Source organism: Mesoplodon mirus (assembly GCF_964341445.2).
Source record: "Mesoplodon mirus genome assembly, chromosome: X".
Classification (NCBI taxonomy): Eukaryota; Metazoa; Chordata; class Mammalia; order Artiodactyla; family Ziphiidae; genus Mesoplodon; species Mesoplodon mirus.
In genome coordinates, this window is record NC_138981.1 from 5,259,095 (window position 1) to 5,283,079 (window position 23,985).

The window sequence follows — 23,985 nt, forward strand, 5'->3', positions numbered from 1 at the left end:
CTTAAACCTCTGGACTCGACATGGCGGCGCGCGTTCGGCCGCTTGACCTTGGTGTCCGCTAGGGCGGGTAAGGGATAAGACTTTCTCGACTCGAGTCATACTGTGTTCGGATACCTCGGGATGCATTTTAGTCCCTATGCGCCACCTGCGGGCCGGCCCTCACTTGCAAGTCTGCTGACCCTGAACGACCCTCGTTTGCTGTGTACCGGAAGTGCTTGGCCTTCTTGGCGGCTGTTCCCCGGCAGTGGTTCCCCTCCCCCTCCGCCTCGGGGCGGTCCTGCTCTCCCTGTAAGGGCGGGGTCTAGGGGCTACGTTGGGACCGAATGCCCCGCAGCTTTTGGAATCCTACCTCGGACATTTCCTTAAGCATTGTTGGAAAGGCCGCACTATGGCTTTGGGCAGCGTTCACATCCTTAGCCCGCCTCAAGCTGTGTGTCCTTGGGCGGGTTATATGACCTCTCTGAGCTTCCCAGGTGACTTCTCTGCAAAATGGGATGGTAAAATCCGAGCTGGTGCTAAGTCGTAACGTTCATGCTGCATAGCAGGCCTTCAGCAGGTCAGCCTGCGTCGTCTGGTAGCACCACTGGCTCTGGGTAGATCTGAGAAGCAGCTTTCTAAGGCAGCCCACTCGGCTTGCATTCCCGCCCGGATTCAAAGGACTGACAATTCCTTCTCTCTCTCAACAGTGTCTTCCCTATCTAATCCTAACAAGCAGGCCTTAAGGAATTGCAGAGTTTCTGGTTGTAGGTTCTCCAGGCCCCCTTGTTTAAGGACAGATTTACTCTCACTGAAGTACAGAAGAGAATCCGAAAAACGCAAGTGTCTCTACCTTAAGCAGGAGAGGGAGTGGGTGGGAGCTCCCCAGATGGCCTTTACCTTGGACTTTTTTCCTTTTCTCCCTCATTTGGGATGCTAGTGACCTGGGCTCTGGCCCACAACAGTTTCTGTAAGCAAGAACCCTGGATGTCGTGACTAAGGAAGAGATCTCGTGTTTATTCTTGTCAGTAGACTTCTGAGACAGCTGATCCTGCAGGCACCCTAATGCCTATGCATGGCACACCTGCATTACTCTGAATTCTTTACTACCATTCGAATTTAGTGACAGGAAGGGCAAGTGTGTGTATATCCAGGAAATACAGAAGGACAAGCTGTTCATTCTTGCAGCCTTCCTTTGCCTTCTAAATCTCTGGTAGGGTGTGGTCTTCCCAAGAGAACATCCTCCAGGAAACTTACTAGAAAGGAAGAATCCCAGGCCTCAGATCTCCTGAAGCAGAGTCTGCATTTTAACAGGATCCCCAGGCATTGCTCTTCACACTAAAGTTTGCAAAGCCCCGGTCTGACTCCTGGGGTGGTCTGGTGTAAAGTGAGGCGGTGACATCGAAAATTTAAGGAGAGACAAGGTCCACAGAGCCAGAATTTGCAGTGGTGGTAGGGTCACCTATTTCCTGCTTTGGGGCACAGAAGACAGGTGAGAAATTTGTCGCTGGGGCAGCCAGGACGCACACCACGGCTTTGGGATCCTTTGCTTCAAGGAAAGATGAGATCAGCGGTTATTACGAGCCCTGCCGCCAAATTTAAGGGTCACAGGAAAAATGTCCACAAAGCTCCATAGTGTAATTCTTAACAATTTAAACTCTTTTTTTAAAAACTCTCTCCTTCTTTCTCTCTTCTACCCCATGTCCTACCCACATGCAACTAATTAAACGGTTCCGTTTCCTAAGGTAAGGAAGAATATCAGATTCATTCACGTTTGTCTTTATAATCTCAGCGCCCTGCATGGCACTTGGCACATAGTGTGTGATTCATAAATATTTGTTGTGATTGTTGGATTTAAGTACATTACTCTTGTGATGTGAATATATAGTAATTTAATTGCCTTTTCAGAACATTTTTCGGTAAATCTTTTGCCTGGTTTTGCTTATTTTCCTTAGTAATTTAGTTTTGTTTTTTCTTTTATAAATTTATTTATCTGTATTTATCTTTGGCTGCATTGGGTCTTCGTTGCAGTGCACGGGCTTCTCATTGCGGTGGCTTTTCTTGTGGAGCATGGGCTCTAGGCATGCAGGCTTCAGTAGTTGTGGCTCACGGGCTCGGTAGTTGTGGCTCACGGGCTCGGTAGTTGTGGCTCACGGGCTTAGTTGCCCCGCGGCACGTGGGATCTTCCCAGACCAGGGCTCGAACCCTTGTCCCCTGCACTGGCAGGTGGATTCTTAACCACTGCGCCACCAGGGAAAACGCGTAATTTAGTTTTCAACTGGTTTATTTTCTAACCATTTGTCGAACATTTAAGTATCCATTGTTTAACAAACACAGTGCTGGTTCAGGGCACACAAAGTTGACAGGAATTCAGTTCTTCCGCATCTAGAGCCTAGAGGGTAGGGAGACAGTCGAGGTGTAATTGCAGAGGCGTGATCGTGTGCTCGTACGAAGCCACACACAGGTGCTGTGCATGTCCACACTGAGCTGGGGGGGCAGCAAACCCTTAGCTCTGGGAGGTACCTACGAGAGCAGCTGGCACAGAAACAAAGTGCCCAAGGCTTTCCACATCCCCAGCTTCCTCCCGCAAGATTTGATGATGTATTCTCCTAAAGAGAGAAAGGTACAGGATAAGGGAGGGATAAGGGATGCTTGCCACACCTCTGCCCCAAGGACTGAGCCTTATCGCAAAGTGTCTGAGTGTAATCTCGTGTTCCAGTCTACTGTCCATGCGGTGGCATTTATTTTCCAACCTTGGCATCTTAGCACAGGTGAACAGCTCTGTGGGGCACATGCCACCGTTCCCCGCGACACCCGTACCCTCCCTCCGTGTACGAACTCCTCCCCCTGTCACCCCCTCCCAGAGCCCTGCACGCTGAACTTGATGCACTTTAAAGATTAGATGCACAGCCTTTAATTTCAGAGGATTGTGGCCACACCGTTGGCACACACGGCAGCGCCCTTTGCCACGGGGGCCTCAAGGTGATACCGCGGGTCACCATGCCCTCTGTGCCTTGTTGAAGCATTCCCTTGTTTTGAGACCACCGTAGAATTCTGAGCAAGGCCGTTCTGCAGTCTTGCAGTAGAGCATCCCACGTGAGCCCACAGAGGAGGCTCCATCCCTTCCCACAGGTGGTGGTTTTCCCTAAGGAGGCGTTGGTCGTCAGCGGAGGCCACCGTGTGGAGGGGCAGCCCGGGAATAGAGGCAGTTTACAGGGAGTCGGAGCTGAGAAAGGGAGAGAAGCTGGCCTAGTAGGTGTGATGGCATTTCCAGAGCCTGGTGATGCAACCGCGACCATCCCTGGCTCATCCCACACCGCAGCCACCCTTTGCTCTTTGTTTTCTTGAGTGAGTTAGAACCGAGTTACTAAATCTTGCAAGCTAAACAGATCTCACTAATGTAAGGGCCTTTTCCATTGCACCTGTTTTCTCTCTGTTAGAAATACACTAGAAGAAGCAACTACTTGAAGTAAAACTGGGTAACTCCTTTCTTGCATAGAGCTGCGATGGTACTTTTGTGATTATGGTTATTTATTTATTTTTCCATTTTATTTTTTGGCCGCACTGTGCAGCATGAGGAATCTTAGTTCCCAGACCAGGGATCAAACCTGTGCCCCCTGCATTGGGAGCATGGAGTCTTAACCACCGGACCACCAGGGAAGTCCCTTGAGTGACTCTTTTCTAAATGGAAGAATACTTTTTTCAAAAAGTATATGAATTATATATGTAATATATTTTCTGTTATATATATACATATATATGCAAATGTCTGTATGTAACCAGACTGGTGACATTTGAAAACAATTCAAACCTAGGCGTCCTTAAGAAGTGTAATTTACTTGGGATTGGAGACATCTGGAAGTGTACACTATAGATCACCTTAACATGGCATAGAAACTAAATATCAAGCTATTTCTATTAGAAAAAACATTAAGAAAAATGTAACCTTTATGTATAAGCTTTGTTTTAATTTAATATGTGAAAGGTTCCAAATATAATGTACACTGAACTGAGAGATCAAAGTAGAAAGATTTTCTGAGTGTTTCTGTTATTGTATTAGAATTACTTAATTACCGTGCTTACAGTTGATATTCTGCCTAAGTGTGAAATAGAGCAGAGAAGCTTTCAAAATTTTCATACTTAAGAGACATCTTTTATACAAAGGGGGTTTTAGATCTTTGGTAGCCAGGGGTTGGTGTTGTGATCTTTGGTAGCCAGGTGTTGGTGTTCTGAAGTGATGGTGGGAGTGGGGTACCAGATGCCTGACCGAGTCCTAAATATTTTTAAAAGCCCAATAAAAGCAAATCTGTATTCTCTCTGCCCTGTCTTCTCTGTTGCTGAACAGCTCTGCCCTCGACCTGGCTGCTTGTGGTCCACCATTTGTACAGATGGTTGGCAATAGTCCTTCTCGTTCCCCTTCGGATAATTACCTTCCAGTGGAGGGGATTATTGGGGAAATACTATCAGTGTCAAACAGGTGATCGCACTGAGTGATAAACACTGTCAGCTTTGGTGCCGTATGCGTCATCAGATTCACCAAAATACTCCTCCGTTTTAATGTGGAGTACACGATCTCATCATTACCAATGCTGTCGTCAAAAGAAACAGCCTAACTGCCAAAACATCCAATTATCTAATCACCTCATTTCCAAGGGAGACAATAAGAATTCTGGTGTATTTTGTCTCTGCATCCACTCCTATTTGCTGGAAGCTTATTGTTAATAATTATTACACCTGTTGAGGGCCCACTCCATGCCAGTCCTTTGCACCCACTGTCTCCTATGACTTTTACAACGGTGCTGACACACCTTCCTCCCCTACAGGGGTTCAGAAGTGAACTAACGAGCTAGTAAGTTCTTATTATGTGCCCAGGATTGTGCTCTTTGGCCCTTGACGGGTCTCAGAAACTTGTTATTCCTTCAGTCCTTTCTTTGGTCAGAATTTGTAATTGGTCTTCACATTTAGGCATTTATAATTTTATTAAAAAGTGGTAAAAGTGCTTCATAACTGTGATGTATAAATTGATAACATTTAGGAAACTTGTTTGCTTCTGGAAAAGAAAAAAGAGAAAAAGCAAGTGTAGCAATTAACTCAAGCTACCCTTTCTGCATTTATCAGTTACAGCACTGAGTCACTCTGATTACTCCTTTTCCTGGAAGCTGTGTCATAAAGTAGGTTATTGTAAAGAGAACATAATTTCCATTAGGAACAGTGTTGTAGAAGGGGGTCATGTCATTGACCAGGGTCCTAACTCCAGATAAATCATGTATCTAATCAATTGTATTCATGCCTTTGTTCACTCTTTTTTTTTTTTTTTGCGGTACACAGACCTCTCACTGTTGTGGCCTCTCCCGTTGCGGAGCACAGTCTCCGGACGCGCAGGCTCACGGGCCCAGCTGCTCTGCGGCGTGTGCGATCCTCCCAGACCGGGGCACGAACTTGTATCACCTGCATCGGCAGGCGGACTCTCAACCACTGCACCACCAGGGAAGCGCATGTTCACTCTTTAAATATACTTTAGTGTCTAATATATGACAAGGACTGGAGTAGGCATTAGAAAATTAAAAAAAAAAAAAACCGTAGTGGATAAACTGTCCATTTTTAGTTCACTGTTTTTTCTTACTGGAATGTGCTTTCACATTTTTCTACTCTTAAATTCTACTTATTCTTCTGGGCCTAAAAAACTCCTTTGTCTCAGTAAGTCCCTTTGGATTAAATTCAAACACCTTCTGTCAATATTAATCACACACTTCTCTGTTACCATGCTTGAGGCATTGCGGTAGTATTCTTCACCTTTCATTTTGGTTAGAAATGTGGTTGCCTCCACCTTCTGTATTCAGAGTTGATTTGGAGCAGGGACCGTCTTGTGCTTCTTGGATTTTATTTATTTGTTTGTTTGTTTGTTTATGGCTGCGTTGGGTCTTCTGTTGCTGCACACGGGCTTTCTCTAGTTGAGGCGAGTGGGGGCTACTACTCTTCGTTGTGGTGCGCGGGCTTCTCGTTGAGTGATTTCTCTTGTTGCGGAGCACGGGCTCTAGGTGCGCGGGCTTCAGTAGTTTGTGGCACTTGGGCTCAGTAGCTGTGGTTCGCGGGCTCTAGAGAGCAGGCTCAGTAGTTGTGGCGTGCGGGCTTAGTTGCTCCGCGACATGTGGGATCTTCCCAGACCAGGGCTCAAACCCCTGTCCCCTGCATTGGCAGAAGGATTCTTAGCCACTGCGCCACCAGGGAAGTCTCTACTTCTTGGTTTTTGCCGGCATCTAGAAGGCAGCTAAATGTTTATATGAGTTGGGAATCTTTAGTTTATGTTTCAGATATCTAACTGGCTTAAGCAAAAAGCATGCGCTAGTTCAAATATCGGGAGGTTTAGGGACTTCCCTCGTGGTCCAGTGGGTAAGACTCCGTGCTCCCAATGCAGGGGCACTGGGTTCGATCCCTGGTCGGGGAACTAGATCCCACGTGCATGCCGCAACTAAGAATTCGTATGCTGCACATACCGCAGCTAAACATGCCGCAACGAAGATCCCGAGTGCCGCAGCTAAGACCCAGCACAGCCAAAATGGATAAATATCAAATATGGGGAGATGTAGAGGTAGGACTGACTGTAGAAATGGCTGGATCCAGCATGCAGTGGGTGCTGGAAGGCCACCATGGTGCCATTTCCTGTTTTTCTCATCTTAGTTTCCTTCTGCAGTCCGGACATCCCCAGGAGGCAGCTGGCAGCCTCACCGACTCTCAGCATATCAGTGGAAAAGTTCTTTCACTACCCACCTCTCAAACTTAGAAAAAGACTCCTGCTGGTTCTATGTTTGTCGCATGCGTGTCCCTGGAAGAGTCAGCGTGAACAGCAAATGGGGATACAGTGATGTGAGCCCGTGAACGGGGGAGCGAGTACTGCAGACGACGGACAGAGTGAAGGGACGCATTGCCAAGTGCAGATGGAGTCAGCTGGGCAAGCCTAAGCCAACACATCCGCTGCAGTACAGAGTTAAACAAGCAGACATGCAGCTAGAATCTCCATATAAGACAGGGAAATTTAGTCTTTTCGATATTTAAAACTTCATGATACGTATTCATCTGGCGAGTATTTCCCCAAACAAATAAGAACACGACTGTGATGTTTGGGGCATTGAAAAGTTGGTTGCGATTTTAGGTATGTTTAGAGGAACAGTACATGCTGCTTGGCATAAGTGTTCACCGTTGAATTAATCAATAGTTTTGTTCGCCTTTTTTGAATTAAATGAGCTATTTTGGATATTAGAGATGGTACAAGACTGTTGCTCACCAAATCGGTGTAAATGGATGCGAATGTTTCCCTGTGATACGTTTCCATGTAGGGAGCTGTGGTTCTTGGAGTGCTACCAAGGATCTTACCCTACACATAGGGTCAGAGAAGTAGATGCTAAATCAGTGTTTGTTTTTAACAGCTGTGACAATAATGACAGTGCCCTTCTACCAAAAGCATTTTGTAGAGTGGGAAGTGATCTCAAAGGTCCTCCCATCATCCTTACTTCTGAGCGTTTGGGAAAAGATTAGAGTCACCAGTTAGTGGGTGTCCACTGATGTATTTCATATTTGATTTTAAAACCATAAGAAATATACCACTAACATAAACTTTCAAAATCATTCTTTACAACATCTTCACAGAATTTCTAAGACAAAAGTGATGTGTTATAGCAAACTATACACAGATACATTCCCTATTCACAAAGCTACAAAATGAATGGGTAAAATGGGTGAGAAGTCTGAAGTGGAGGTCAAAGTGGAATTTTGAAAGGACCCAGGCTGACATGGAAAAGACAGCTGTAATTTCAGAGTCTTCTGTTAGGGCTTGAATTCTCAGAAAACTAGCAGCAGAGCAGTGACTTAGAATGTGGTAGTATTATGGAGCCGTACTTGTTGAATCATATGGACTGATTCAGTTTTTCCTGGGGGAAAGAAGGAATCCCAAGTTCTGATGAACTGTGCTATTTCCCAGTAGGCAGATACATTTAAAATAATGAACACACAGAATTCATTCTCTGTGAATAAAAGAGATGGTAAGTTCAGAGTCATTTCAGCAGCATTCCTTGCTTGGCGAAGTCTACCTCCAGCCTAACGTTAGTTTCGTATTTCTAAATTCCCACATGGAAGCCAGAGAGCCCTATTTAAGCTGTCATTTTAAGCTCCAAACTTTCCTTCTCATATTTCATTCACTCTCTCCCCTTGAGGGAGCAGGACTGCGCTCTTAGCATGTTTTTGAAGGGCCATTTTCAGAAAGTAAACTTTTCTTAACAGAGTCCTTGGAGTAGCTGCATGGCCACATGGCACTTAGAAAACAGCTGTAAAAGTAAAATTGTAAGGTCAGCGGTCTCCAAAAGGTCTTTGTAATTCTGAAATTTAATTTTCCTGTTTTTTCATGCACGTATACTCCAAATTTTATTTTTCATTTACTTTTTTCATATACTCCAAATTTTAGAAAATCAGCTTATCACCAACATGACCCCGTTTTCCCAGTTGTATTATAGAAAAGATTTGGATTCTGTAGGGTACAGAAGCATTCACAAGATAATATTTAAAATATAAGTTAGCTTCATGTCAGCATTCTGTGAACACAGACGTGTGTAAAGGTTATTTTCCTTCAGATAGCAAAGAAACTAAAATAACATTTTTGCTTAATATTGTGTGAGAAGGATCTCCTAACCACGTAGACTTCATTTCAGTGACCCCACTCGTATGGGCCACCCACCCGAGGTGTATTTTCATCAGGTGTTGACGCGTAATTGTTGAAATCAGAGGCATTTCTATTAGTTACACATTTTTCTTGACATTTGACTCATGCCTTTTTTTTTTTTTTCTGTACTTTCTATGTTAGAGTGGCAAGTGACTGTGATACTTTCTGCAGCGCAAAGGCTCTCTGGGTGTGCTTTTTATTTGGTTTCTATTTCTGTGCTCAAAGGCGTGGAGCAACGCCAGATTTGCATTCGCTGCTGCTCGTTGAACGCGCACTTGCGTGGTCTCTGCTGTTTGTCTCCTCCAGGGGCCTTGCCCGCGCCAATGCACATTCAGCGTCTCTAAGAACCCTGTGGGGCGACCGACAGTGGCGCTCACATGGCGACGATGGCTGAATGAGGCACCGAGAGACAAAGTAACTTTCTCGAGATCGCACGCTTGATCGTTGGCTCAGCCAGGATTCATTCCTTGACTGCTTTGCTCTACTGTCCCCGTAGTGGCAGATGTTTAAAAGCAGATGTCCACTCACGGGGCGTTCACAACATCGTTGTCATAAATAAGTGAAGGCAGCAGTGATCCTGTCCAGCTGCACCGTCACCCCAGGATCTTTAGAGTCTCGTCCTGCGGCAAACCGTTAAACATGGAAGTGCTCTCGTCTTACGCTTGGGGGTCTCTTTCCTTCTCTATTTGTTCACACAAGGCAGCACTGTTCATGCCCAAAGCTTTGGTGCAGCGTCTTTGCCTAGGGCCTCCACGTCAGGTGCTGTGATGGCACGAGGACTATTGATTTGGTTTGGCTACCTGTGGATGAAGGGGCCTCAGGTTATGACTTAGGGCAAGTCCCTGCCTAAGCAAAGGGGGAAAACCCATCCCAGCCCCTGGCCCAGCTGAGTGAGGGAAGGAGGGGTGTTGAGGCAGAAAATCAGTGTGCGCATCCCCCACTTCTCATGTTTGTGTGTTGGGATGGGGTTTGTAGACAAAGATCGCCCTGCCTGTTTCTGCAGACATAGCCTTGGGAACTGTGGTACACCAGTACAGTGTCTTAATTCTGCTCCTTTTGATGCGTGTAGGATGGAGCCTGGACCTCAATATTATCATTAGGAAGACACAGCTCCCAGGTGAATCTAAGGTGTAGCCAGGGCTGAGGACCACTGTTCTTGAGAAGTTCTCAATTTGGCCACCGTGACACCAGAGCCTTGTTGCAGGTTTGGTCGACGGAGGTGCCCACATAGAAAGCCAGTGCTAAATTAAGCCTCAGCCTGGTCATCAGGGGGTCTAGAAGATTCTGCACAGCCTGTTGACCAGTCCACATAGGTCATTCTCCACCTGACCAATATGCACGGATTGCAAGAAAACAACTAGAGTTACTCCTTCACTTTTCTTCTATGTCATCACTTCCAGGTTAAGAGATTGGCCAATACAGGGAAGTGACCTCAGGAAGAAAGGGAGTACTAGGGTTCTCTCTTGGTCGTTTGTGTTTCTTAGTACCCGTGTGCCTTCTTTCTGCATTTGTAGGACATTCTGGTGGGGATGAGTAACGTGTCCTCTTGAGGCTGGCAACACCCCTGCCGGCTCAGTTCCGGGTGTGGCGAGCTTACCCTGTGCTGGCTGTGAGACTGGGTGTCTCCCCCACGTGGCGGGTCCACTGGGATTCTGCGCCTGTTCATGGGCACCGCAGGCCCTGTGCAAGAGAGCGGTGGCAAGGGAAAGCAGAAATGCACATCGCATGCATCCGCTCTGCTCATTCGTATGTACGCTCTCTACTGTCCCATCGGACTTCACTTGTTCTGTTTTGTAAACAGGTTCATTTGTACCGTTTCTTTAGATTCCACATATAAGCGATATCATATGATATTTGTCTTTGTCTGACTTACTTCCCTCAGTGTGACAGTCTCTAGGTCCATCCATGTTGCTGCAAATGTGGATTGCCAGGGTCTCGTGGATTCTAATGCAGCATCTTTTATTTCCCTTCCTCTCAGGAGATCTGCTCTCTTGCTTCTCAAGGTGCACGTGAGCAAACGTGGGAGCCCCTCCGTTCAGCCACACGGCACAAAGAATAGCCTCCCTCTCCCTCTAGGCTGCGTGTCCGGTAGAGAGAATATATGATTGGCCAAGTGTGTATCAGGATCCACCCCTGGTCCAAGCAGTGAGGAATGGCGAGGGATGGGTGCCAAGGCCTGGAGGCTCGTGGGCTGGACAGATACTCCTGACACTTTCTGCGGCACCTTTGCACTGGATTAAATGTCCTGTGCATGAAGAATAATCATAATGAATAGTAATCAGGTAATAGTTACTGAGCCCATACTGTGTGCCAGAGCCTTTGCTAATTGTGTTACGTTCCTCGTCTCCATCTCCACAATAAATGCTCTGAAGCAGGTAGAGAAAGTGGCCTCACACACGCTAAAGCACTTTTCCCAGATCACCTGGCCAAACAGAAGGGAGCAAAGGAAAGAAACACCAGGTTCGTCAGAGGGCAAAGCTGTACCCTTAACTGTTTTACTGCGAAGTAGTAAATGGGGGTTGTTTTAGTGCACACTGTTGAGAGACTATTATCACTAATATTTTCCCTTCCCCCCTGGTTATTCATTGGCTGCTCTCGAAGTGTTGAGGCAACTTCTGATCCTTGCTTTTGTCCAAGGAACTCGATTAAAGGGATCGTAGCAATTAAGCACAGCAGATTCTCAGAAATGTTTGCCTTTAGTTACTGAGTGACTTTCAGAAGAGTGGGCCTGCATCCTGCAAGATGACGTGCAAAATCCCACAAACGTAATGCCGGATGGAACTGACCCATATGTGAAAATAGGTTTCCGCACATGGTCCGTGTTTATTGTTTTCTATAACTGTCTACAGGCTGCCCCCTGCTGGCTGATGCGAGTGGGACACCGCAGATCCCAGAAGCATGTAAATGGCAGAGAGAAGCCCCAATTCCCAAGGTTGGGAGTGCCAGGGAGGTCTCACTTTAACACGGCCCTAGTCCAGTTAGAAACCAGCGGACTCTCCCCTGCCTGTGCTTTATCATTCCCCACATCACCTCCAGAGAGAAGGCAGTCAGCTTTCAGACCCAGTTATCATTATCCACTTGAGTCTACACACGCATCAAAGGGCACACATGCTCTGTGTGCCTTCCTTGAGACATGACTGAAATCCCGATATAAAATTAAATATGTAAACATTCAAAAGAAGAAGATGCAAGAGGGAAGAGATATGGGGACATGTGTATATGTATAACTGATTCACTTTGTTATGAAGCAGAAACTAACACCACTGTAGAGCAATTATACTCCAATAAAGATGTTTAAAAAAAAAAAGAAAGCTGAGATTAATATGGTCATTTTTGTCCCTCTCATCTCTTGCCTCCTTCACCTTTATAGAGTACTGATTGATTTCAAAGGTAGATGAGTTAGGTTCTGTCCTGAATAAAAGTCAATGGCTATAGAGTATGTTACTTGTTTAGACTGTTTCTATGTTTATTTGTATCTAAAATGTTCATTGAGGTTCTAAATAGCCATTACTTAGAGTCCACTTTATGAACTCATTTTTTTTAGTGAGGAAAACTAAATTTTAAAAATAAGTATAATTTCTATATTAACTAGTATAATTTCCTATTAATGAGCTCATAATTAGAGCTATTGCTAATGTAACTTCTAGGTCATGAAAATAGGCTTTTGAACTATGTTTGTATATGGCTATACACACGCACACTCAAGGGGGAATCATTATTTCACAAAAGAAGTGTGAGTTATTTCTACACCTGTAAGAGTTTAGTTTTTTAAGAAATAAAATATTTGTCTTATTTCTAAAGAAACATATTCTTAGAAAATTTAGAGAATACAAACAAATACAAATTTAGAGAAACAAAATAATGACTACCCATGTAAAATTAATATGTATGATGTATATTCCCAACACACATAGGTAAATATAATGTATAATTTACTTTCTAGAGATTTCTATCTCAAACTTAGTATGAAACATTATATAAAAAGCCATCAATATGAGATAATCTAGCCCAGTAACTGCCAATAACTTAATTGATGATACAGTCAGTGACCTAATAGTGAATGTATGTAAGACTCCTGTTTGCATATCTTGCTTCCAGACACCTTATCAATAACCTAGACTTGTGAACATCATTTTAACGTGTAATAGTGTCCCCTTGTGAATGCTATAAAGAGAAGAAAGATTATATTAGATATCGATGTTTGATTATTTGCTAGGCTTTTTCACCGCCTAAATGATGTCTTCCCAACAGCTTTAACAATGCTGTCTGAAATTGTGTCTTACTAAATTTATAAGTTACGACATGCCCTGGGTGTCAGTGCTAGAAGTATTAAATGCACGAAGAGCAAGGCTGTCTGTAAAGTAATATAGATTTTTTAACACACCCATCAGAACTCATACTTTGAAGTAAGTGTTTTATTCCACACAGTCTTGTTAAGAGGTTATTAACTGTCTCCTTAATCTATGAATGTATTTTTTCAGCAGTATCACCTGTGATTGCTCTGTGTGTTGGCATTTTCACAGGCCTGTGGATATAATAATGAATGAGGCAGGTAGGCTACGGTCTAATGAGGGAGAAAAGATGACACCAGCCATTGCAAGACAGGAGTGTAAGCATTAAATTAAGGTGGCACCAGTGATGTGGAATCCTGCCATACCCAGTCCCTGGGGTCAGGTCACATGTTAAAACAGCATGACTCCTGAGCTGTATCCTGCCAATGGAATTTCAGAGTATGGGTAAAGAGTTTAAAAGTGCATTCATCAGCGAGTCAATATTGTATGATATCTTTGTGTGGTGACAGATGGTAACCAGACTAATCAAGGTGATCATTTTGAAATGTATAGAAGTATCAAATCACTGCATTGTGTAACAGGAACTAGCGTAGTGTTGAAGGTAAATTATACTTCAAGAACAAACAGACTCATAGAAAAAGAGTTCAGACCTGCCAGAATTTGGCTTCTCCAGCTGGCTCTCCTGTGGACTTGATGGTTTATTGCAGCTGGATTACAACTAGTTATACTAATCAGTGTTTTAATTTGTTCTTTGTTTCCAAATTGTGCTTTATGTCTCCCTGCTACACTATGGCTTTGTCAGTGTTACTAGCTGCATTACTTATATCCTGTCTATTTTATAAGATTGTTGTCTCTTACAGTACCCAGTGTGTAACCAGGTCTCCAACAAAATTGATGATGACTAAACATCTTGAGGAAATAGATCACATTTACGACTCTTACAAAATAATTGTAATAATGTGGTTCTAGGTATGGGAAGAAGCAATAAGGGAGAACATTTCCTGGATCATAACAGACAGAGGATCCAGAGAATCTTCAACAGGGCCTAATCCGGAAATTAGCACCTGGAGTGGCATATCAGCAAGAGTTTTCTCCTGATCTGGGATGAGCCTCCCAGCGCCATGGGACTAAACTTGGTCATGAAATGTCTCCCAAGTATTGGTCAAATTCCTGACCAAGAGGATGATCTGAGAAATCGGATATTTCCTGCCGTATCAGTAAACAAAGGATGTCACAGTCATCAGTGATTGCAGCCAGGTGGGAGGGTGAGCCCTGAGGGAACTCAGGAAGGGAAGAATACCTGCCATCTAGCAGCCATCAGGCTGCAGCCGCTCCCCGCGGTGAGCCCTGAGGAAACTCAGGATGTGAAAACACAGGATACTGGCCCCAGATAGCTGAGGTGCAGATCAAAGGAAGGATTTCAGTGAACCCAGACTCCTGCATCTTCCCATACATAGAAAAGCGCTAAATTCCTTAACTTGAGATACCTGGTTTTCGTTAATTAACGATCATCTTATGACATTCAGACTACCTGCCCTTTTGTTGCAAAACTGCCTGGCTCCCCCCTTGCCTCTTCGGAGCCGTTTCTCAGAGCTCTCTGAAACAGTGTCTCCTGGGATGCAGTCCTCATTTGGCCCCAAATAAAACTTAACTTGCAAAAAACAAAAAATCAGATTTGTGATTATGAGGTGGGGGGTGGCAAGAGGGAGAGTGAGATGAAGGCAGTGGAAAGGTACAAACTTGCAGTTCTAAGATAAATAAGTAATAGGCATGTAACGTACAACATAATAAAGATAATTAACACTGCTGCACATTTTATATAAAACTTACTAGATCCTGAGTTCTCATCACAAGAAAAAAATACATATTTTTTCTGTTTCTTTAATGTATCTCTATGAGATGATGTATCTTCACTACACATATTGTCATCATTTCATGATGTGTGTACATCAGATCATTATGTTTTACATCTTAAAACGTACACAGTGCTGTATGTCAATTCTATCTCAATAAAACGGGAAAAAAGTACACTATCAGGACTGCAGCATAGTCACAGAAAAGACAGGGAGCTCTTTTTTTTTGGAATCGTCTTCAAAAGTTTAGGGTATTTTATTGACTATCCCGTAGAGGGGCAAATGATAAATATTTGATATAAATTGGATTCTTTTTCTGTGAATCCTGCTAGCTCAGTAGAGGCATACTTAACTCTTAAAAGCTCTGGGATTTAGCTGAGGGAACGGCATACAGTAGGTACTTAATGACTATTTACTGATAATTGACTATGCAAGAGGTCTGACAAGATGATTGATGCACAACTGGAAAATTCTAGTTCTGGCCTAGAACCAGACAGGTCTGAGTGCTGAGCTGGCCTTTCTTGTGGAGCTTGCTGATTCATTTCATCACTTGCAGGATCTCTTCCGCGAGGTGAGAATCATTTGAACAAGAGAGGCGGCTGCTAAAGCACACTGAACTTGCCTCGGATATTCAGGGTGAGTACTTTGACAAAGACCATACTCATTTGGATTTTAAAATTCAGATGCATTTGTTGAAGTCAAATCAGTTTGATTTAAAATTACTCAGTTTGCATGTGCATTTACATACAGACACACAGACCGAAAGTTTAATTGATGTGGCTTAAGGGAAGTCGGCATTTGTTTTCCTGGTTCATGCAGACTGTTTGGTTCAAATCCAGGGTGTACCACATATAGCTGTGTGACCTTGGGGAGGTTACTTAACCTCTCTGTTTTTCAGTTCCTTAATTCATTCATCATGGGTAATGATTACACCTAAATTATAGAATGTGTATGAGGCTAAATGAGTTAATATATGTAAGGAGCCTAGAATTTTGTTTGTTACATAGTAAGAACTGTTTAACTGTTGCATAATTATTATCTTCAACCATAACAATATTAACATTAAAAATATGTAATTTACCAGATCAAATAACCTATAAGATGTTTGTCAGTATGTACAAGAAGATAATGATTATACTTAAAATGTAAAATGTTTCTGAAGCCAAATGGATTAATACATGCAAAAAGTATAGAATACCTTTTGTCACGTGGTAACTATTCTATTGTTATTATACTTAACCATAATAATATTAATATTAAGAACATTTAGATTACCAAGTCCAACTAGTATTTTAAAATAGTTTACCATTTAGCTTTTGCTTGTTTTTAATGTTTTCATTATGTTGAAAAATATGAATTACCAAAATGAGAATGAAATTAAATGGTTAGGATGGAAACACAGTAATTTAGAATACCTTTTCTCTGTAGGTGAAAAATCTATCCTCAAGAAATCCAGTTCCTTGGAACTGAATGCATTTTAAAATTCTAATTCATTCTTCTTGCAATTTATAGATCTGGCATTATTATAATATTCATGTCTTTGAGCTCATGTGACATAACAAATTTAATTTGCAAAACAAAGGTGACATGAATAGAACATGATGCATAATCACTTTTTTTAAGCCTCATGTTGTAGGCACTTCATTAGAGAGACAAATCAGACATGTTTTATAACTCCATAGAGCTTTCCAAATAAACTCTTAGAAAGTCATGAAATAATACAATTTTGGAACAAAACATTTTGTATTGTTTTCACTGTTTCTCAGTTGTGTAGGGTACCACCCCACCATCCTTGACAGGGTTATTTGACAGGTATGGGGGTGCTTTGTGTTATTTTTCACCAGAAAGTCTTGACACCACAGTGTAATCGGATACTGTGAAAGGGGGGGTGGAGGACAAAGAACTACGGATTGCATTCCTGGTCCAGCGGCAGCTCCAGTGCAAAGATGGCCCTCGAGTAGCAAGGCACTGGGCAGAAATGGCCAGACCCTCGTACTGATGACCATAGTCCACCAATGGGGAAGCGGGGGGTTCCCCCAGAAGTGTGGGGATTCCATTTAAACCCGGGAGCAGACCCCAGGGGGCTGCCACTGGAGGCTGCCAGCTAAGTGTCCTCCTTGCAGCTGATAAATATCGGGTTGGCCAAAAAGTTCGTTAGGCGTCTTGTGTAAGATGTTACAGAAAAACCCAAACGAACTTTTTGGCCAACCCAACAGGTCCTTCCTCGAAGGCACATTTGCGTAGCACATCTCCACGGCTGCTCTCACCCCGGTTTCTAAATCCAGCTGAGCACCTGTCTAGAGTCTGAGGGTTTGCTGTGTCTACCAAAGACTTCCAGAGTTCAACAGTGTTACATGGCTGGGCGTGTCTGATTTCACAGAGTGTCTCCTTTGAGGAATATTCATGTTTCCTTTTGGTTTGGGGGCAGCGTATGTGGGAAGGGGGTAAAGATGAGCTCAAAGGGTTTTACTGTGATTAAGGCTGTCTCTTTGCAGGGCCATTGACTCTGCCTATAGCAGGGATGATGATTATTAGTTCCAGCAGCAGTAGAAGTAATGGTAATAGTTACAGCGGTAAAAGGAGGGTGAAGAGGAAGAAGAGTAACAGTAACAACAGAAAGAATGATACGTTGTTACTGTTCCTTTGACATGGGGCTAAGGTCTGCCGTGTAAACTCTCATGCAGTCCTTACCACAGCGCTCGGGAACAAGAGCATTGGTGGTGTTTGAATTCTACAGGTGATATTTGCAGAGGTTAAGTAACTTGCCCCAGCTTATCGAGCTAGTAAATGATAGAAGTGGAATTCCGACCCGTGTGGCAGGAATCCCAGGCACCTGCTCCTGTCTGCTGCCGTTGCTGATCAAGATGTGGGCGTGATTGTTCCCTCTGCTTCTTGTATAAGATGCCTGGTACCTGATTGGGTCTTTGAAACCTCAATTTCCTTACCTGTAGAAAGTCAATTATAAGAAAAACCAACCTGACTTTCTCATGGAGTTAATGTGAGGGGAAAAAAAAAAAGATGATGTTGAGAAAGTAGTTTGTAAAGTATAAACTCTTCATAAATACATGTTGGTTATTATCGTACTGGTATGAAGTGTTCTGTGTTCTAGAAAGGAGACTAAAAGTTTGACCATAGCAAGGGTGGGAACTTCATTCCCAGGAATTATACTCCCAGAATTTGAGATCTGGAAAAGCTTTGTAGAGTGTCCAGTTCAGTGGTTCTCAGCCCAGCTGCTTATTTGTATCACTTGGGGGGGCTTTTAAAAATTGTCGATGCTCAAGGTTCACTCCATTTTTAGAAATCTTGTTTAATGGGTCTGGAGTAGGGCTTAGACATCTCAGTATATGCATATGCATATGCATATATATTTGTGCATGTAAACATGTGTATGCATATGTAGGTATAGGTGTATGCTTGTGTATGTGTGTTTTCTCCAAAGATGATTCTGATGTGTGGTCAGGGGCAAAAATGACTGAATAGAACCAACAAGCTTGTTTCTGACAACTGGGGTAGCTTTCTGTTTACCCAGGACAGTTGCAGCTGACACCTATTGCCCATTGACCCAGCTGATAAGCCCACCCCCCCCTTTCCCTCTCATGTGTCCTGGTTTGGATGATAAATTATACCATCTCCTGCTGATAAAGAACTGAGGCTTTGGGAGGCTGTTTTCCTTCTAGAGGGAATTGAGGACAGTGCCCACCTTGGGCTTTCAGGGGTTGCTTTGGAGTCATGTCAGACACCATGTAAGTAAGCAGGATGCTTCTTGACATTCTTAAGCCGAGAGAATTTCTTAATTTTGCTATGATAATAAGAACTCTTTAAAATAGAACTATGCTGAATTTCCACATGACCCACCTAAGTTTTGCAATACTGAGGTCTCATCATCTCATCTGATTCATTTATGCAGGCAACGTATCATCACTGTTTCGGTTCCTGAAAGCACCTTCTCGTGAATGCTAGCAGTTGTTATTTAGGAAATTAAATTTAGAAAACAGAGAGACTTCCATGGTGGCGCAGTGGTTAAGAATCCACCTTCCAATTCAGGGGACATGGGTTCGAGCCCTGGTCTGGGAAGATCCCACATGCCGCGGAGCAACTAAGCCTGTGCGCCACAACTACTGACCCTGTGCTCTAGAGCCCGCGAGCCACAACTACTGAACCCACACGCCACAGCTACTGAAACCCACGCACCTAGAGCCCATGCTCTGCAACAAGAAAAGCCACCGCAATGAAAGCGCGTGCACCACAACGAAGAGTAGCCCCTGCTCGCCACAACTAGAGAAAGCCCACGTGCAGCAATGAAGACCCAACACGGCCAAAAGTAAATAAATTTATAAAAAAAAAGAAAACAGATCAACAGCTTTATCAGCTGTCTCAGTACTAGTTCTCTTAACACCATGCAGGGCAACATGGACCCTGCTGGATATGACATGCTTGATGACGACATTTATGAGACCTCTGTCCAAAAGGAAATTTAACATTGACCAAGAAATCTGACCTGTAGTTTCTCTGACAGGCCTTGGTGCTGTCTTCTTGGTTGAGACTTTCTCAGCCAATGTCAGATCTGATTTTGGCATTAAGGTCCGCATAACCTAGGATATACATGCCCCAGAATAACTAAGGTACTTCTCAGCCAGTAGTCTGGCTTTACTGGAAGTCTGTGTTCAGTACACATATGAATCCATGGATGTGGGTATGTTTCTGTGATAATAGTAAGCACGTCTCCTCATCATTGGAGTTATTATTCTAGGATGCCTCAATCAGAAGTGCAGCTCTAGGAAAGTGGAATGTTTCCATTGACATCCATCAGAGTGAAACCAAGGACAGTAGACGTTCCTGTTACCCAGCATTGATGGCTTTACCTACTTGAGGAATCCAGGCATTGTACGGTACCCTGAAGATCCAATGTGTTGTCCAGGAGACTGGAGTATTCAGTTTTGTTTGTCGTATATTGTAGGTGAAAGTCAGAGATTGATTTTTTTTTTTTTTTTTTTTTTTTTGCTGTACGCGGGCCTCTCTCTCACTGTTGTGGCCCCTCCCGTTGCGGAGCACAGGCTCCAGACATGCAGGCTCAGCGGCCATGGCTCACAGGCCCAGCCGCCCCGCAGCATGTGGGATCCTCCCGGACCAGGGCCCGAACCCGCGTCCCCTAGCATCATCAGGCGGACTCCCAACCACCGCGCCACCAGGGAAGCCCCAGAGATTGATTTTGATGTATTAGAGATTCCTTCATTTACAAGTCTCAGAAAAACTCTTTGCAAAACATACTGACTCTTTCCTTGATTTCAAAATTGCAGTGGTCTCACTCCTGATGTTGGAAATGTGTTTGGCTGTCCCAAATGGCTCCTTGGCAAACAGTGGGCCCCTGTTACTCAAAAAAGAAAAGTATAACTCCTATTGTTAGGAGTTAGAGTCCAAGAAGTTCATACTGTTATTATTACCTAGTTTGAAAAAAAGAAACGTTAGCAAATTTCCCCAGACATTGTCTGAGGAAGGGGGTCAATTAAAAGAGACATTTAGTGCCTTCCAGTTCTCTTTCCAGATTCTCCCAAGACACGCTGGCTGTCCCTACTCTGTATTCTTAGTGTACCACACACATTCCTTTATCATGATTCATAGCACATTGTACTGGAATTACTTGTTTGCAAGTCTTTCTCTCGTGCTAGACTGGAGAGCAGAAACCATGCGGTACTTGTCTTTGCATCCCCAGCACTTAGCAAAGAAATGAACACGTATTGGACATACAAAGAACCTTGAGTGAATTAATAACTGACTACAGAACAAAAAGGAGCTTGAGTATCAATCAGGAATTGTGTCCTTGTGTAACCGAAAGTGGGGTCCGGCTGCTCGCCACTGAAAAGCCAGTGAAGAGGCAGGGTTGACGGAAAGGGAAATTTGCTTTATTTTGGATGCTGGCAACTGGGGAGGAGGGTGGACTTCTGTCCAAAAGCTGACTCTGCCCTCCCCCCCCCGACAATCAGTGGGCAAGAGCTTTTATAGGCGGAGGGAGGGGACTGCATTGTAGAAACAGCACAGTCAGCTCTGACCGTCATCTTGAAATTGGTCATCGGTGGTTTGACCAGCATCCTCTTGATTGTTTTAAGTACAGTTAATCTCCAGTTCCAGGGTCGGTTTGTTTCCATTTCTTTGAGGCCAGTTCTCGGAATTGTGGCAGCTTATGTAATGACTACAGTCTGGTCATCACTCAGTTAACTTCTTCCACCTGCTGGGGCTTTCCGTATCTATAAGACAGCTCACAGGATGTGGCTCAGAATAGGATCTATAGCCCTTGAGGAGGAACTAAAAGGTCCTTGACTTTGCTTAATGACTAAACTATTATTATTGGGTCTCCTTTGACTGTTTTCCTTCGCTTCTGCATTTTCTTACTTCTCTGATTAAACTTATTCTTTAGCTAAAGTGTTTCCACAGACAAAGGGCAGGGGGAGGACATCGTGGGGAAGGGGCCATAGGGTCCTGCTCCATTTCACTTGGAGAGGACACATAGTAAGCTGCGATATTCATGCTGAAATGGAAATACAGAATGAAACATCATGGAAACCAGACATTTCCTCTGAATAAGGAGCTTAGACTCATTCAGTATTTGGAGAGAATCGACTCCCCACTGTACCTGCTTGGAAGAACGAGGGAGGTAGGGAGAGCTTATCAAAGTCTGGTTTTGCTCAAATTAATCAGTATGTTTTGACGCCTCTCTACTACAGATGCTGAAACAGTCATGCTCATCAGAGTCCATTTTGAGTTAATCTGATCAGTGCAGAATGTCTTACAACACGGAAATGTCCAAAGCTTCATGATACACTTTCTGGAATAGTGGGATTATGAGACCAACCAAGGATGACCTGATGAAACGATTTTAAGAAGTCCTAGAAAATTCTGGCTCATTACCTGGGTGAAAACCACTGCACACATAACAATGAACGTTAATTGCTAAGTCCCTTGTCACCTGCTTAGAATGCTCATCTGAGAAAGCTCAGTTGTCACCCCCAAAATGAGAGAACTCTGAGCCTTCCTGAGCCCATTAGGCTTTCAATGTGTTTTTCTTACCTAAAGGTATCGGTTTCTGAGCATTGCATCACCTACATGGCAAAAAAAAAAAAAAAAAAAAGGCTGTATATGGAGTTGGACTCCTTAACAGAGAGGTGCTTTTTATAATACCAAGCAGCTACTGATTTTCCTGTGTGCATTCAAGGGAGCATAAACCACCTGGCTGAGTTGAGTTGCGCCTATGCATCAAGCATCAGATGGCCCCAAGACACCAGCTTTGCTTACTAATCAAAAGCGATGTTGTCGATGTACCAGGTTAATGCACAGATTGATAAAGTTATGCAGTTATCGTGGGACTAGGGAAGTTTTATAACCATGCCAGGTTCTACACTTTTACAATTCATAGTGTTTACAGACCACTTTGGTTATTTTTCTCCAAGGATAAATCAGTGCCTTTAATCTTGTTATCTATCTATACATCACTGAGGTATTTTGCTCTGTGCTTCTACCTGTTTACAAGATTAATGAAGTTCTTCCTTTGGATCTCAAACCAGCATATGATGTAAGAACCAAGTGGCAACTTCCGACTCCTGGGAACCCCACACACAGCTAGCTCTCTGACATCCAAGCCATCAACATTTTAAGAAAACTAATAGGGATTTGGAACTATGTTGCTGTCCCAAAACCATATGGTAGCGGAACATTTCCCTGAAGTTAGCCCTGGGCTTGGTGGCAGGGTTGACCACCGCACTTGGCCTTTCTTCAGAGGTCTTTTCTCTGCCTTTCTGCTTGAAGGGGCAGGGCTTGATTATCTACCGTCCTCCACTGTCCCCTTGAAAGGAAATCTTTCAAATAACCCACTTCACAATTTACCACGAGCAGTGAATTTTTCATATGACTTGCATAATGGTGATTATATATTTCTGTTTCTCGAAAAACAGGAGAGACTTTAAAATATGATAACCTTGGACAAGCAGTGTGATTTTTTTAAGAAGAATATGTTATGTGTGGGACTTCCCTGGTGGCCCAGTGGTAAAGAATCCGCCTTCCAGTGCAGGGGACATGAGTTCGATCCCTGGCCGGGGAACTAAAATCCGGCATGCTGAAAGGCAGCTAAGCCCACGTATCACAACTACTGAGCCCACACGCTCTGGAGTCTGTGCGCCACAACTAGAGAGAGAAAACCTGCACGTCACAACTAGAGAGAAGCCTGCGCGCCATAACGAAGAGCCCGGGCGCCATCATGAAAGATCCTGCGTGCCGCAGCGAAGATCCTGCGTGCCGCGACTGAGACCCAATGCAGCCCAAATAATAATAAATGAAATACATATTAAAAAAAGAATATGTTATACATAAGCTGCAGTGAAAGAATATTTAGTTGTCTAATACATTTCATCTGAATATTGTTTGTTCCATTATTTTTATATTTTGGTGGTTCTTCATATTTTTTAATCTAAAAAAAAAAGATGTATTTTAGGAGTAGGTGGCTCTGACATCCAGTTCTAATTTTCCCAATAGACATTTCTGAGATGATTTTTCTAAAAAGTCACATTTTGGCTTTTCAACAAGCAATTGAGTTACACTTCCCAGGAATAAAACTTTTTTTTCAATAAAATGTACACTCTAATATCCTTGATAGGATCAATTTCAGATTTCAAAGTAATGAGGAAATAAGTATACTAAATTAATTTCAAGAAGCGTTACTTTTAGAGCTTCCTGCTGCTCTGGCGATAGCAAAAGTGCATACCTTTCTACAGTGGAGAACTCGTTAGAATCCATTTTTTAAGTGGCTTGATAGGGAGTCTACAGTGACTGCAAGACCCAAGAATTTGTTTCTTCAGCCTTTTAATAAGATTCTAGTAGAGATGTGGCTTACTATTCCTAGGCAACTTGTTCCTCACAATCATAGTGAATATTCTTTTGTGTTTCGTAGACCTGTGTGTTCTGCTAAGTTCAGGATTTCAGATAGAGCTGAATAAAAGTTGTTGCGGTATTTGGTGATTCACTAGGGCTATTCGTTTGTCCTTGTCCACACTGTCAGGAAGCAGTCATAGCCTCTTCAAATCAGGGTGCTGCTGCCCACACTCCATGCAGGTGTTGCAGCCCCTCTCTGGCCTGGTGTCTGAGTTTATTGCTGTCCTTCTCTTGGCAG